The 16,541-nt window shown below is 37.1% G+C and overlaps 1 long non-coding RNA gene across 3 annotated transcripts in view; it reads left to right on the top strand.

Moving 5' to 3' along the window:
* LOC114015073 (uncharacterized) overlaps positions 1-16,541 on the top strand; it is a 178,172-nt gene that overhangs the window by 106,106 nt on the left and 55,525 nt on the right. For all 3 annotated transcript variants that reach the window (XR_003558829.2, XR_003558827.2, XR_003558828.2), the window contains exons 5-6: positions 749-907; positions 1,374-1,531. This is a non-coding gene — a long non-coding RNA (uncharacterized LOC114015073). The remainder of the gene's footprint in view (positions 1-748; positions 908-1,373; positions 1,532-16,541) is intronic.

The following is a 16,541-nucleotide window of genomic DNA, read 5'->3' as shown; positions in this document are numbered from 1 at the left end:
CCAGTTCATCATAAGGACAGCAGGCTGACTCCTGCTGGAGTTGAAGCAGCACCTGAGATGCCACGCAGTCATTTCCCAGGCTGAGCTAAAGGGATAAAATCCATGTTACTGTGGTACAAGATCCCTGGGTATTACAAAATGAAGTGGCAGAGATGTTAATGTCTCAAATAATCATAAGTTGTGATTGTTTTGGTTTTTTTTTTATTTGGGGAATTTTGTCATGTAAGCAAGGATCTAAAGGGTATTAAGGAGGCAAATTGACTTCGGTGATGAATTCAAGCAGTAAAATTTTCTTGGTTTCAAGACTATCAGGAAGGCTTTTTCTGTATGTGATGTGTCTTGATTTCAGAATATGCTATTTTAAATTCTCTTAATATATGGTGTGGAAATGCCTACCTAAAAGTTAGCTATGCTTAATTAAATATTACCTAAAGACAGGAATATAAAATTTTGGTTTTTTCTATTTATGAGTTGTCATTTTGAAAGCTGTCGGGTTTTATTCTTAAACTGGTAGATAATATTCAAAAGTTTTTTGGTTTTTCCTTCAGTGCATATGAAAAGGTTGCTGTCTAACACTGACTTTGAAACCATTGTGAAATGCAAAGTTGTTTACATGCAGCAACTTCTGTGACATTGAGCACATCAACAACCACTTTTCCCATCGTTCCTGGTGTTCAGGCTGTTGTGATTCTGCTGATGTAGCTGATGTTTTTCTTTCTTATTCCTCTGCCTTTGTCCTTTCCTACAGGCTTACCCTGAGTTTGTCCTGACCTACCTAGAGGAACTAAATGAAAGAGAGGAGGTGACCCAGACAGAAAACCGCATTCACCATGGGGCCTGGTCTGCAGCTCATCAGGAGATAGACAGCAGCGCAGCAGAAGAGGTCACAGTATTAAGCCAGAGGCAGGTCAGAGACAGTCCTTTCAAAAACACGTTTTGAAAAGAGAAATAACAGTGGGGAAGTCAACTTATTTCCTTAAATAAATGACCTCATTTGATTCCTTAATAAGATATTTATATATTAGATATTTATATATTTATAATTACGTTATTTTTATATATTAGGTAGTTGTATGCAGGTTTTTAACGAATAAAAATGTATATGTACACGTGTCTTAGAACAGTTTATGCTTACAGCCCACGTAGGACAAATTTTCGAAATTTCTCATTCCCTATGTATAAAACCTCAAGGAAGGGAGGGAAACAAACACAAAGATCCCTAGAACTCTAAATCCATGCTTCTTGATGTGTCTTGACACAGCTATTTGTATTTCTGACATTTTCTGCTAATCAACAGCCTTACTTGGAAAAGTAGACACACATTATTTTAATTAGCAATATATAAATTACGCGGTTGTACTTCCATCTCTTAGGTTCTGCAAAAAAATGTCAGCAACCCCAATCAGAAACAACTTTCAGGACCTTTGGACGCCTGTTTAATGCCTGCAGATCCCCTAGGGGAGACTACACAGCTGACAGTGGCACTGGTGAGGAAACTGGAAGAGAAACATCCTAAGGCCCCAGCTCAAAGGTAAGCCACTGACAGAACTGATATTTATTGTTCAATGACATTAGATGTTTTCCTTCAGTTTCATGTAAGATTGATTTCCTGGATATTATTGAAATATCTCAGAAACCCTCTGGCTGGTAAGCAAACAGGGATTTTGACCAAAATTAGTGAAAAGGGGTGACATTTATGCACTGGTTGTTTTTTTTTTTTAACTTATTTTTTATTTTGAAGATTGATGTGGATGACGTTTGGTAGTAATTGCAAATTTACTTTTTGATTTTTATCTACGAACCTCACATTGTGCAAATTATGTAAAGAAATAAGACTTGTGTCAACGTTGTGACGCATTTTGTGCCACAAGACTTCAGTTTTAATGGTAAAGCTTTTGCTACGAACCTGAAAGTCATGCTGAGCCAAAATACAAAGTGATGCAGGACTCTTCTAATTTCAATAAAAGATAAATAGTAGCGTTCTTAATTGCTTCTACTTACAGTAGGCAGAAAACTTTGCCTTTCTTTAGATAACTGAAACTTGCTTTCACAAATGGCATTTGGCTAGTTCTTTTTGATCTTTTGGGTACTTTTAGATCAAAAATATTTTAAAAATGGACCTTCTATTCAGATGAAAGATCACAAGACATCACTTGCTATTAGAATGAAAGATAAACTAGTTAATGGTGGTGTTGCTGCTAGCATTAAGTCAATAACAGTAATTTACAGGTGGCTATAAGCAACAACTGGATTTGGTTTAACTAGATTATTGTAGCTCTTCCCTTGGTAGTATTACCCTTAGAGAACTCACAGATTTGCTCCTCTGGTCCTCCTTCAAGGACTAGTATTTTGGTGTTTCGTTTATAATATCTTGCAAATATTTAGTCTTTGAGTGTCCCAATATTTCCTAAATGTGCTTGAAGACTGGTAAGACCCTAAAGGTATTGGCTATCAGTAGTTCTTGGGGAGCTGTGTTGGTAAGAGGTAGGTTACCTGTATTTTGGGTAGTTTTGTTTTTTGTTGAATCAAGTAACTGTAATCCTTTGTTAAGCATAATGGTTTAATTACTAGTAACAACTGTTGTTTACAAACATAAACATAAACTAAAGTACCAAGTTTAATATTGGTTATACTGGCTCTTTCAAAATATGCCTTTTGCAATGTAAGGCCACTGTTTATACAAGATCTTCTTCACAGTGCTTTGCATATGAATTGTTATACTGTAATTATGCAATGTGATCCTAGGGTCACTACAAAGTATTTAACTTCTTTTAAGTACAATGAAGAAACTTCGCTTATCCCAACTGAATATCCATGCTTTTAGCCGCAGATAAAAGTATATAAATATTAAGCGAAAGATCTCTTCTTGCAGAACACAGACATTTGTTTTAGAAAGCTATCTGCAGTCAAGATAGCCTTTAAGCACTGAATGCTTGGCTTTCTATGTCTTTATGTATCTCTTCCTACCAAAAGTGGAGTTAAGCAGTCTAAAACATTTCCCCAAATTAAATTAAATATAAGAAAAATAGATTTCATACTAAAATAACGTTGTTTTAATGTTGGATATTTGGCATTAAAGAGCAATGATAACTAAACCTTCTGCAGTTACCTCTGTTATGGGAGGTACTAAGTGATTTAAATTCTTTTTTGCTGCAGTTTTTCACTAGATTTTGATAAATACCAATGCACTCTGTTAAATGGCTGTCACGTTCCACTCTGTAATTTGTAGAACACTTTCAGTGTCTGAAAGGTGATGTAAGAAATAAGAAAAGTGATTTTATTGATCCTTTGTGATTTGAAAAGCTGTTCAACTTCCAAATAGCAATAAAATTTGCCTTCCTTTATGAAATAACATGGAAAACTGTTGTAAGCACAAATGAGGTATGAATGGTGTGTTAACAGAGGAAACTATCTCTCTCTGTCCTTAGAATCTTTTTCAGGAGTTGGACTAGGTCAATAAAGTGAAGATTATGATCACTGCTCCTCCTGAGAAGTTTAACTGGTTTTTATAAAACTTTGGTTAGCTGCAGTGCTCAGCACATTTTTGTAGATTCTTGTAAAACTTTGACTTACTGAGAAGGGAAGGGAGCTGTGTCTCTAGAAGGAGGTTCAGCTGTCCAGACATAGGTGTTTAAGGTAATCTTTAGGTGTTGAGGGATATACCACCAGGCTTCCAGCTGCTTCACATTACTGCAAATCTCCTGTGTTGTATCTATGAGAACTATGCGGACCCTTTGAGTACATTAGCAATCTTAAATACCAGCAAGTGTCTATTTTTAAGCTGTTGATTCCTACCCTAAATGCTTCCTTTTCCAGCTTAGTGTTTTGGAGGAATGTGCATTTCACAGCTGTCATTCTTAGTTTTCCTGTTTTGTTTTCCGAGAAACAGTCACACTTACATGGTGAGCCACAGCATGGAGTCAGCCCCATATTGAAAGAAAACAGATTCTAAAGGATGCTGTAGGAAGAGACTTATGAAAAGGGCTAAGTTTCACAGAATGTGGTTGGATCGCAAGTTTGTCTGTTTGCAATAATTTTTACACAATTAGACTTTCTTTCACTATTTTTGCTGATTGAAGGCTGCAGTCAGCCCCTTTCTTACCTGCACATGTTTAGCCAGCGACATGTTATCCTGTGATACGGATAGTAAAGGCAAGAAGTACACGAGCTATTTTCAGGGTTTTTTGGTGACCTATCTCAGTGCTTTCAGCAAGTCCTTGGTATCTTTGGGGAAGTCTTATTCAGTGCTCTTTCTAATGTTGGTTTTTTTCAATGCATCTCATACTTTTACCAGTTTACATGATGCCTATAAGATTTGAAAACCGGAACATCATGGCTGAATCCCTGAGTTTCTATGCGAAAGATGAAAAACTCACCCAGTCTGGCAAATACTGTTGAGGAAAAAATCCTTCCTACATTACAAGTATTGCCCCAAATAGACCAAAATACAATCATAAGTTAGTTGCTAGACATGGAGGGTTCAAGTTTCTGGGAAGACATGGCTTTTAGAATGAGGATGAGTAGAGATGTGAGTTGTAGGACTGATTTATATGCTTCCCTCAGTGCACAAGAACTAATGACTTAAAATAACAAATGGCCACTAATTTCTTTCCCATCCTTATTGTCATCCTCACTTTCCACGTATGGGAAACAGCAAATCCATTGTCTCCTTTCACTCAAAAGCTTCTTTGAAGGATGCTTGTAGAAAGGCATTCCATAGTATTATATTTGCCTGGCTCAAAATAATAACTTAATGTTTTGGGTGTTACCTGGTAGAAATATAATTTAGATGTTGTCTGTTATTCTTATGATCTTACATGTTGGGCCCAACTAGGGATGTAAGAGAATGCTCTTGTTATATCAGCTGTAACAGATATGTGCTGTCCTAGCAGTACATTCCATTTGTGAATAGTCCCTTTGGAAGGCACTAGTGGCACTTCTAATTTTAATTACCTGCTTTAGTACAGTTTTGGTTTTGGGCCTTATTGGATCACTTTGCTTCCATAAGTAAGCTTGATTTCACAAGTTTCTAAATATTTTGTCTTCAATCCAGATATGCATTTAAGTGTGCTCCAAGTTAAGTACATGCTAGGTACAAGCATTCTTGGATCTGAGTCAGAATGCTTATGACCTTGTCATATTTAATACCAAGGCAGACACGTCTGGGGCAGTTGGTTTCATTTTAATTTTTCTGAATCACTTGGACAAATTCAGTTATTACATTTTTGTAAGACTTATTAGTGTTGGAAAATGACTAAGGAATATACCCCTGAGGAGATGGAAATGTTTTCCTACTGCCATCAATGACAGAGCTATGAATTGGTATGGTTTGTAACGGCTAAGCAAATGATTGACCTTGATTCTTTATACACTGTATATTAAATTCCAAGTGGGCAAAACATAGGTAAAAGTAATTGTCTACATATGTATTGTAAACTGATTCCTCCATGAAGACAGATGAGAATGTATTTTACAAAAAATAATGCATTATAATTATTTTTAAAATCTATTTTTACATAGGCTCTTTAGACTGTACGATCTGCATTTAAAAACTCTATATTCATTTCGAGTACCCCTCAGATTTCCATTTGTGAAAACTCCTCTATAAAAATCCAATCTTTTTCACTGTTGCAATAATTTTCCATGATCTATCTGCCATGTAAGTGTTCTAAAGGTTAAAGCTTTGAATTGGTGACAAATTAGCTTTCATTATCTGCTTTAGTCACATCTTGACAAAATTATTCTAATAGCTGTATCTGCTGCAGATACAGCTCTAGCTCTCCGGTCCTCACAGAGAGATGTTATGTATCCATCTGAAAATGAAAGGGAGGTATAATAAACATCACATTCCCATTTTCAGAAAGCATTTGAAGATGTTTGTTTACATTAGTGTACCAATTTGAGCAGCTTACCTTTATTTAAATGGAATAAGGAGTGGGGGGTGGGTGGGGGGTGGGGAAGACTGTAGCAGCCGACAAAGCATGGTGACCCAGCTTGTCACCCAGTGACCTGTGAGAAGGAAATAATGAACTGTGAGTAGCTGTCATCTTAACTGTTTCTGACAGTTTGGCTATGGGCACATCTGTGTTAGTTGCATGGAAAGGCCTTTGTTGTTTTCCCACTAGTGACTTTGCAGACCGCTGTGGGGTTTGCTGGCTGCCCTGCTCTTACACTTCCCCTCCTTTTTTAGTAGTAAAAGCAGCTGCCACTGATAGAGCTGACATTTTCTTTTAATGATTTACTTGGCATTTATACCATTAAAAACAAGAAGTTGATGTGAAATAGAACTTCTGGTTATTATAAATGAAAATATGCTCTATATTCGTGTAAGGCCTGTTGTAAGTGTGCCTATGATAACACTGTATTTTCTACATAACTTGCAGCAGTGTTCAAGGGCTGTTGGTACCCTTCCTTCCTAATATCTTTTTGTACTTCACTATTTTGAGTGAATTATCAAGTTTACTGGTAATAACATCTTAAATAAGCCACTGTACAATGCAACTAGGCAGCTTTGCATGGTTAAATGATATATTGCAAAACAGCCAACCAACCCCGAACCCCCTCCCCCTGCCCCCCCCCGCCCCCCCCCCCCCCCCCCCGCCTTGCTTATTTAGTACTATAGGAAGCAATTGCTTCCCTTTCCAGATTGACCCAAGCATATGGGTCTTTTCTGGTACTGTAGTGCTAAATCTTTGATCACTTTGCTCACACTACTATTAGCATTTTCAGCTCGCAGACTGTTAAATATAGGCACACTTTCTCTCATAATAGAGTTCCTAGCTGATTTGTGGAAGGTGATTGTTAAGAAAAACTTGAAATCATGACTAAAATGAATGACTAACTCAATAACTTATAAAGTGTAAAGCTATCTGTTTTAACAAACTAAATATTTTATGCAGTTGACATACCTTATTGCTTTTATGTTATAATATGCTTGAAGTAGGCTATTAGAAATTGCTTTGCAGGAATTGAATATTAAGAACTTCACTCACCAGAATGAAAGTACAGCACACAGAAGCTGAAATCTTTTTGGTTTCCTGCTGTAGGTTTTGGGGAGCTTATATTGGTCTTCTCATACATATGCACCTTTGCTCCTTCTCCTTAGGTGCTTCACGTCTCAAGTTCAAGCTGTACTTGACAGTCCTCACATACAAGGGAAAAGAAATCTGTATTTTAAATCTGAGGACACAGATTTATGATTTGGTCCCTTTGGGGGCTGTAGTACAGCGTGCAGCATGATGTAGAATACAGGTCACCATCTCTTGCCTAATTGTATGGCAACAGAGCCATGAGATATACATAACAGTGAGTCCCATTGCCTCTTTTTTGCTACATCACCGGTGCAATCCTCTATCCTCACTTATTTAAAAGTGGTGCAAGGACATGTGGTGAACAGGAGATGTGCAAATACAGTACGATTCTCTAGTGTCATATATAGTTCAGAGAAGCATTGTAGGTGCCTTCTGAATCTGTTTACACCATGTGTAATGTGAAATAAGTAAAAAACCAAGCAAAAGCCTGAAACCCAATACTTCCTTGAATGTGGGTGTCATTGTTCTAACCGCGATGAGATCCCAGTTTCCTGAGGATGTAGAAAAACTTGTGTATTCTTCCAGTAGATACGCAATCCCTTTATGTACATAAAGCAAACGAGGGTTACAGAGGATGCCAGCACAGAGAGAGGAGGTGACCTGTGGGTTTGTTAGCAGTGACTGGTGGAGTTAGGAGGCTCCAAGGGGATGCTTTAGTTCCCTGTCTGATACCTGCTGGACCAGTGCATCTGTCATTAAAGAGTCTCTCATACCTCCATGTAGTGTGTCTCCTGGGTATGACGAAAGGGTCAGCATGCCTTGTACTCCATCCCAGCTGTGTAACTCCTTCACCAGGGCAGCACACTTGCAACTAAACTAACGATTTAATAATTTTCTTTTTATTGGTTATGGCTAGGTAAATATGCAGGCCGATCCACAGAAGACTTGCAGTTTATGGCATTTCTCTGTATTGTATGAAGCAGTTAATCAGTTCCACACCTCTACATTAAGCTATTCAGCTCTAAAATAATTTGTGAAAAGAAGGTGAACGTATTGACAAAGACCTGAAATTATACATTATTTTTCCTGATGGAATCAAATGAAATCTGTACCACTTAGAGCTTTTTTCAAACTCCCTGAAGTCTCTTATTTCTCTTAATAAATGTTAATGCCATAGAGAAACTTAAATATTGATTGAAGCCATGAAGTTTCACAGGCACATCTATCAGATTCTAGAACTTGCTTATTCTTTGCAGAGACATTGCCACGCTATCATATTTATATATATCCGTATGCTTTTATGACAGCTTTGCTAGGTTAAAGGTGTTTTCTCACTAAAGTATTGTTTAAAAGTAATAATTTTATATTAATACATATTACAAAGTTGCAGAGATGGTATACTCCAATATTTTTTTTCAAGAAAATATTATTGTTTTTGTTTGTGCCACTTGCAAAAGCAAAATACACAAGTGAAGCCTTCATCACTGAGTGTAAAGGCAAAAAATAGGCCTGTGGATCCTAGGACCCTAGCCTGAAACTTTCCAGGATTCAAATCCCTCATTGCAGAAGTGACTAATTTGGGATTTTTTTAATTGGCGAAAAAGGTTTCCAATTCACCAGCCCTCTGACTATGTTCATCCTCTACAAAAAGATTTAATGAGAACCACTTAATAAAAAAAAAAAAAAATCCATCCCCTGTGAGTTATTTTTTTCTTTTCTAAGGTAAAATTCAGAACTATTACTGCAAGCTACCTGGCAAATTATCTTCGCAAGGGTCTCTCTTTGATTAGTACAATCTTGGTTGCTTGGGTTTAGATTTTCAGGTTTTCTCTGGTTCTAAGGGCTAAACTTGATTTTAGGGAGAGATTTGCCGTGTGAAGTACGCTGACCTGGAAGAAGGACGTGGGCTGCGTGTGGAACCCAGTACAGTCAGGAAGCGCAGGGACCCTGTTGGGAACTGATGATCTTTGCAACTCCTATTGAGTTTGGGCTGCGCACAATTTTTGTTGCGACTTAAGAATGAGGAGGTCTGTTAGATTTGTCATATGTCTGTCAAAAACTCTATTTCAGCAAAGACTTGAATATTAAATGCACGTTTTGACAGGTTCATTTGGAAGCCATATCCCTTCTTTTTCAGAACTTTTAAATAATATTTTGGTTTGAGAGTTCAATAGACTTACGGAAACAAAAAATGTATTTTAATACGATGGCTTAATATGATCAATAAATAATTATGTAGATACATTTGAAGGGAAAATGAATATAACTTTTATTTGCTGGCTAGATGGACACTCACAACTTTTGTTACTTATAATAGTTGTCTTCTTAATAAGACACTCATAATTAACCACCTATAAAATATCAGCTGTTAGAAAAGTGATAAATTGATCTTAAATTCCTGAGACAGTGCAACAACTACTTTAAGTCAGTTTTGGAGGATTTAAAGAAAATGAAAGTCTTCAATGAAAAATTTATAAGGACACATTTTTTTCAGAGAAACTGGCAAATTTCTACATTATGTGTGAATGTATGTTTTCATATAAAATGCTAGCTTTACATTTTCCTCATATTTTAAAGAAAATTAAAATATGAAGAAGGTGGAATATGAGATGCTATAAAAATCTGGAGAGTGAAATCACACAAATATGTAATATTTAAGAAAATGCCTTGCATAGGCAATTCACTGGTTTTTACAGGATACAGTTTACCCACAGATAAGTGTATGAGCCTACATAAAATAAAATATGACTTGATTAAGTAACAACCCAATTTTTAAATGTTCAAACTATTTTTCATGACAGTTCTGTACAGAGTTCAATCATGTTCACTGTCACTAGATTAAGAGATAATTTACTTGAATTGTATGAAGCACTCTACTTTTCAAATTAGCTTAAAATAGGCAAGGAAATTCCCCAAAGTTGGCTTTTATAGGTAGGTTATGCTTGAAAGCATACGCTTATCTTCATCCAGGTTCCTGTATTTATCGAGTGCTTATTATCAACTGATAATAAAAACAAACTGAATGAGTTAATGAACTTGAACGAGCAAGACCACAGCAGGAACTGAGTCACTGACAACTTAACTATGGTAAGCAAAGGTTGCTGCTTTTTTTACCGCTTAACATGTTGGAATAGGAGACAGAAGGAAAAAAACAGTTTCCTAGACAGACAATGTGTGTCAGGTATAAATCGAACCACTGCTGTAATCCTTTCCCATTTGTCAAAATTGTAAGGGACATGCTGTTTTTCCTTTGGTGATTATGGAACAGAAATAAGCTCAGAAACAGCCTAACAGTGGTCTGGTCCTGTCCTGTGTGAGTTACAGCCTCTTAGCCCATGCCAGTCAAGTTTAATGACTTTGGTTTTCTTTCCTCACCCTGTTCTTGGATTTGAGACACTTAATTGACTGATAACAGCAACATCAAGTTCTTTAGCTGCATGTAAAGCAACCCCACTTTTAAAAAAATAACACAACCCACTCTTCTGAAGATATAGAGAGGGCATAGAAAATACTGGAGAAATCTAACTAGGAAGAGCGGTGGGATGTACAGAATACATAAGAACAAAATAAATAGTAAAGAAACAAGAGCAGTGCACAAGCACTCTCCTGAGGTTTTTCTCATAAGTAGTAGTTCTTGAGAGTTCTTGAGAGTTGTTTTTTGGGGGTGGGGGTGGGTTGGTTTTGCTGGTTTTGTGTGGTTTGTGGGCATTTGGGGTGTTTTGTGGTTGGTTTGGGGTTTTTTTTCAGGATATGTTTATTTCTGGGTAAAGTGATATACAGGAGTGAAGAGAGAAAGGGAAGCGTGTTTCATCTTAGCTGATATTTTGAAGTAATTATATATCATAATCAAAATTTAATTAATGGAGGTTACAGGTGAGCATTTATTCTAAATTACAACAAAGTAATTGATATTAGGTTGAATAATAGTTACATAATCATTGCTTCTTGCTAAAAATAGGTATATCTGGAAGTCACAGTGAATCTTGTATCTGAGCAATTGGGCTGAATTTCTTTTGAGATCGGCTTTTAAATGCAGTAGATGAGGTGGTGTGGGTTTTGGTTCTTTTGTTTACTTTTTTTTTGTTTTTTCCCTTTTTTCGTAGTACATGAAAATCCTGAGACTTAAGGTTAAGAAATGTTAGAAAAAAATTCTCAGTGACTCTGAAATGGTGAGAGATCTGGTATATTTGTAATACAGTATGTGACAAAAGAATTTTCTGAGAAAGATTTATGCCAGTAATCCTCATGTTGGTGAAAAGTCTTAGGATATTAAAACGGAGAAATGTAGTTTTACTTACTTATCTCATTATAGTGAGCATACAACCGTCTGACAAAGATAAAACTCACAAACGCATAACCAATCTCCCCCACTCCCAAAGACAAGAAAACCAGCTTTGTGTGCTGCGGGAGCACAACTCCAGGCTTCTGCAACAATAATAGAGATGAGTTTGTACTTGTGTGCTGCTCCCTGCTCCTCTAGCCATCTGCAGATGATGGAAATGGCTGTGAATGGCAAGAAACAGGGAGGTGAGCAAGGAGGACAAGCGATGACAGATGGAGATGTCCCTCCATGCCACGAGTGGTCTACTCTCTTCCATTCGTAGTCATACAATGACAGAAGTTAAAGATGAGAAAGATGTAACGGGTCATATTAAAAATCTTTCAACAAGGATAAGGTTGTTTCCTACAGTATCTTGTGCATTACCTAATATAATTTTAAGGGACTGAAGGAATGAGACTTCTATCGTTTCCCTAGGGGAGGGTGTGTGCTCGCGTCTTTTCTACAGTATAATAGTAATCTTCTCTGTTAGGAATATTTTTTCTGACATTTAGCCAAAAAATATTGTCTGCTCAATTTACTCCCATCACTCCCTTTGTACTACATAGGTTTGCACCTTACTCGTATTTTTGATGGGAATTTATCCTGCTTGGTTCAATGGTGAAGCTTAGTTATCATACGTGGTTACTTTGCTGGCCTATTTAAGTGAGAAATGCATCTTTCTAAATTCCCTGCGTTACTTTGACTCACCTCAGTTCCAGGGGAATCTTAAGGAAAAGTTTGTTTTCTGAAATATTGTAACCACCTCTTTTTATGCACTCCAACTTCCATGCCTTTATTTAGGCTTTTTTATGCTATAAACTCATTTTGAGAGGTGATTCTGGCACTTAAGAGCCTTAACATCACGTGCTTTTTTGGTTAAGCTTATGCTCAGGTTTCCAAACGTGCTTGGGAAATGTAGGATCCAAAATTCAGTGCTTAGAAGTGGCTTCAAGACTCCTATGCACCATTAATGAGCTTTCAATAGGGCCAATATAAGGTCTTAAATATTTATATTCTACTCAAAGTGAAAGGTAAATGATAAGTACCAACGGATACTTTTATCATCTCCTCTTAATGACTGGGCCAATATATTATTGTTCTAATGCAGTTAATAACCTCTTTATGTTAACAGAAAAAAGTCCAGTTAATCTAAAGCTTGTTCTAAACACATCTTGTTTTTCTATCAATATTACTTCACGTGAGAGTAGTCTATCTACTAGGACAGTACTCCTAGTACAAATGGATTTATATCAACTAACTTAAGCTTTGTGTCAACATAGTCGTGCTTTTTTTCTATTTCCTCCACCCTCAAGTAAATATTTATACTCACAAAACTGTATTTTCTGTTTAAATTTCATCTGTGTTTACCAAAGATCCTGCCTTTTCTCATTTTTGAGTGACTACGCTGGCAGGACTTTGTAGTGTAGATGTGGTCTTACAGATCACAGGGATCACTCTTGGTACAATGGATAGAGAGATCTTAGTAGCGCTTGTCTGATGGTGACCACGTATTGAGTCATGTTATTACTCATAATGTTTTTTTCACTCAAAAATACTCATAAAGTCAGTGGGCAGTTTTTTTTTTATAGTTTCATTTTTCAGAACTCTAAAAATTTGTCTGTACTACATAGAATAAAATTGTAAGTTTCTCTTCCTTCTATAAAATATTTTCATCAACTTTCTTTAGGGATTTCAACATTTCTTTTTTGTTGTTGGTTGGCATCATTACAGCTGTTTATAAATGTGCTAAAGATTAAATTGTGCTTGCAGATGCACTTTTATTTGGCTGTTAGAATACGGAATTGTATTAAAAATTTAGTGTGGTATTTTTAGAAATAAAAAAGTCCAAAAGCCCAATACTAAAGGGCTTGCCCATTTACAAAGTTAGCTATTAAAATAAGTAAGTGTGTGTGTATGTTGGCATTTCTGGGTGTATGGGTGAGGCTGCATATTTACAAGTGGCAGGCCTGTAGACGTTTGTTGCCGTAGGTGGCTTGATCAGGGGTGCAGATGGGTTGGGGTGGAAACAAGCCACAAACCCCCCCAGCCCCAACTCAAAACTGCCCTGGGGATGCTCAGAATCCTGCAAGTTCTGGTTCTTCAGCTGCTGATTCCCTGTATGTTGTCACTCTGGAGGTGATGGCATAGGGATCAGGCTTTGCAGCTCTGCAAAAGGAATGTGCATTTGCAGACTCCTACATCTTTATAAGCAAGCAAAGGATTTGTGAATTTAAATTAGAATCTTCTAATGCAGATTTTTTTTTTTTTTTTTAATCTGGTTGCTCACTTCCAAGGTATTCTAGCAGGTATGGGGAAGTGCACATCTTACAGGGTGTAACTTCTATTTATGTCTTCGAAACTCTTTCCACTTGAGGAAAAACCTGCAATGTATCATTAAAGACAACCAGTAGGGCATTTTCAAAATATAATTATGGCACCTGAAAAGGACTGTAAATTTTTCAGGAAACATAGAAAATCCAGATTCAAATCATAAAAGACATCCCTTGTAAGGGGCATATGTCTGTTTCTGTTGATCAAATTAATTTAGTCTTTCCTAAAACATATCAGTAAGAATAATTGGTGTATTTCCTACTTAATGTATTTTGTCCATCTATTTTTCTTCTTTCAGCTTAATAATATGGACTCCAAAATAATGTTTGCTTTCAGATAAGCTTTGGTCTTAATCTCACTGAAATAATTCATTTTTAGATACCTTTCACCACACAAATAATTTTCTTAAACTGAACCACTTGTTCACTAATAACCCACTGCCAACATGAAGACAATAACTTATAAGTTTTAAAACGTTGCTTCTAATCTGATTCAAGCTCCCCAAATAAATTTTACTTAATTTTTACTCACTTATAAACCTTGATTTGTGTTAAAGTCACACATTTAAATAGGGTACAGATTATATATTTTCTAATTATTCTAATATGAATTGATAGAGACATGCAACTAATAACAGAAATACTTTTTTCCTTTGCCAGACCTCCATAAATCTTGAAGATGGATGTAAACCATATTTTTATTAGCTAAACAAGAAAACTATCAGAACTTCAGCTTTTTTTTCTGAAATCCATGGCAGTCATTTTAAAAATACATTTTTCGCAGTGGAGCTTTTATTCTTTTTTTCATTTGACTTTGCCAGTAGGGACCTCTGTTCAGCATTTCATCCAAAGAAGACCCCTTTGACAGTGTGGCTGCTCTTCCCCTACAAGCGCTGCGCCTCCGTGTCAGTGCTGAATTAGAGACTAAGTTTTTATGTTGTCCTTCAACCCCTGACCTTCTGGCCTGGAGGCAAGAACATGACTAGCACAGCTATGCTGAAACAGAAAGCAGAGAGCAAACAAAGATGAAGCACCACGGAATCAGTAAAAACTAACTATTTCTGTACATTTTCCTCTTCTAAAAAGAAGGGGGGAAAAAAGGCAAACCCTGCTTTCTTTTGTCTTGAAGCTTGAGTCTGTCTTTAGGCAGCTTTGGCTTGTTCACTGACCCAGGAACAAGTACCATCACCCTATTAGCACCCTGAGCGTGAGATAACCATACCACGACACTCTCTCGCACTACAGTGTATACATATGTTTTGAGGCAGATGAAGATAATGAATTTGGATTATTGAGGGGTTGGTGGTGTTTCTTCATGGTGACAGTTATGATTATTCCAGTCCATTAAAAAGATTTTTTTTAAAAAAATACTAATCTTGTGTGTTATACATAATGAATCCACAGCAGAAATAATTCAAAAGAATATTACAGTGCTTTGTGTTAAAATATAGACGTTTCAATTTGCTTTCTGTTGTTGAAATGAACCATTACAGGGATTTATCAGTATAATGAAGGTAGTGTGGACTTTTCAAAACCCAAGAAAAGTTTTACTCTGACTTTCTTCAAAAAGTATAATCTTTCAGTAACTACAACACTGTATGTCAAGTTATTCCACAGGTTAATCAGGGGTTTGTTAACAAGTGTTCCTTTCTTTGTCCTGAGACCTGTAAGAGCACGCTGAATCTGATGACCTCCTACTTCTTATTCTATTTCTACTGAAATAGATGGCCAACAGTCAGGCTGTCAGCTCTTAGTCCCTTTTCCATGCTCATCCACTAAATTTCCATCGTTCTCCCTGCTTTCTCTTTCTAAACTGAAGAATCACATTCTACTGTTCCTTGCCTAGAAAGCACCACACATCTTGGATCACATTTGTTGCACCTCTTCACTGTTTTTTTTTTTCTAGTTTTTCGCTACATTCTTTTTCATATGGCAAGAACCAGAACTTCTTGTGTTTTTTTTCAGGGTGCTGATTCTTCATGGGTTCAACAGTGGTATAGAGATATGTAGTTTTGCTTCAATGGTCCTTTTCTAATAATGCTTAAAATATGATGTGCTGTCCTGACACTGATCTGCTGCGTAGATGAGATTTCCATAAGTCTGACTTTTATTGCAATATCTTGTTCTTCAGCAGGCAACTGAAGTTAAATAATTACAAAAGCTGTAGACAACCCAGTAAGGTAATATTCTACAGCAAAAAACAAAATACTTTTAGGGTTTTTAAGTCTTTAACATACAAAGATTTGGTCTAAGGATAATAGAGTTTGGTAAAAACTGCAAAAGAAGTATCTTTGTGCTGTCTACTTATAACTGTGATGGCTGTGATAGGCAGAGGTGTGCTAGTAGAAGCTAGGAGAGGGGTAGGATGAGACATTGTCCTTATGAATAATTATAGAATCATGGAATGGTTTGGGTTGGAAGGGACCTTAACGATCATCTAGTCTCACCCCCCTGCCATGGGCAGGGACACCTTCCACCAGCCCAGGCTGCTCCCAGCCCCGTCCAGCCTGGCCTTGAGCACTGCCAGGAATGGGGCACCCACAGCTGCTCTGGGCAGCCTGTGCCAGCGCCTCACCACCCTCACAGGGAAGAATTTCTTCTTTCTATATCAAATCTAAATCTGTCCTCTTTCAGTTTAAAGCCATTTCCCCTTGTCCTGTCACTACAGGCCCTTGTAAAAAGCCCCTCTCCAGCTTTCCTGTAGCCCCCCTTTAGGTACTGGAAGATGCCGTAAGGTCTCTCTTCTCTTCTCCAGGCTGAACAATCCCAACTCTCTCAGCCTGTCTTCACAGCAGAGGTGCTCCAGCCCTCTGGTCACCTTCATAGCCCTCCTCTGGACTCGCCCACACAGGTCCGTGC

Source organism: Falco cherrug, chromosome 10, assembly GCF_023634085.1.
Source record: "Falco cherrug isolate bFalChe1 chromosome 10, bFalChe1.pri, whole genome shotgun sequence".
In the NCBI taxonomy this organism is placed as follows: Eukaryota; Metazoa; Chordata; class Aves; order Falconiformes; family Falconidae; genus Falco; species Falco cherrug.
Note: the sequence above shows the minus strand (reverse complement) of the source record. Positions and strands in the feature narration are given on the sequence as shown.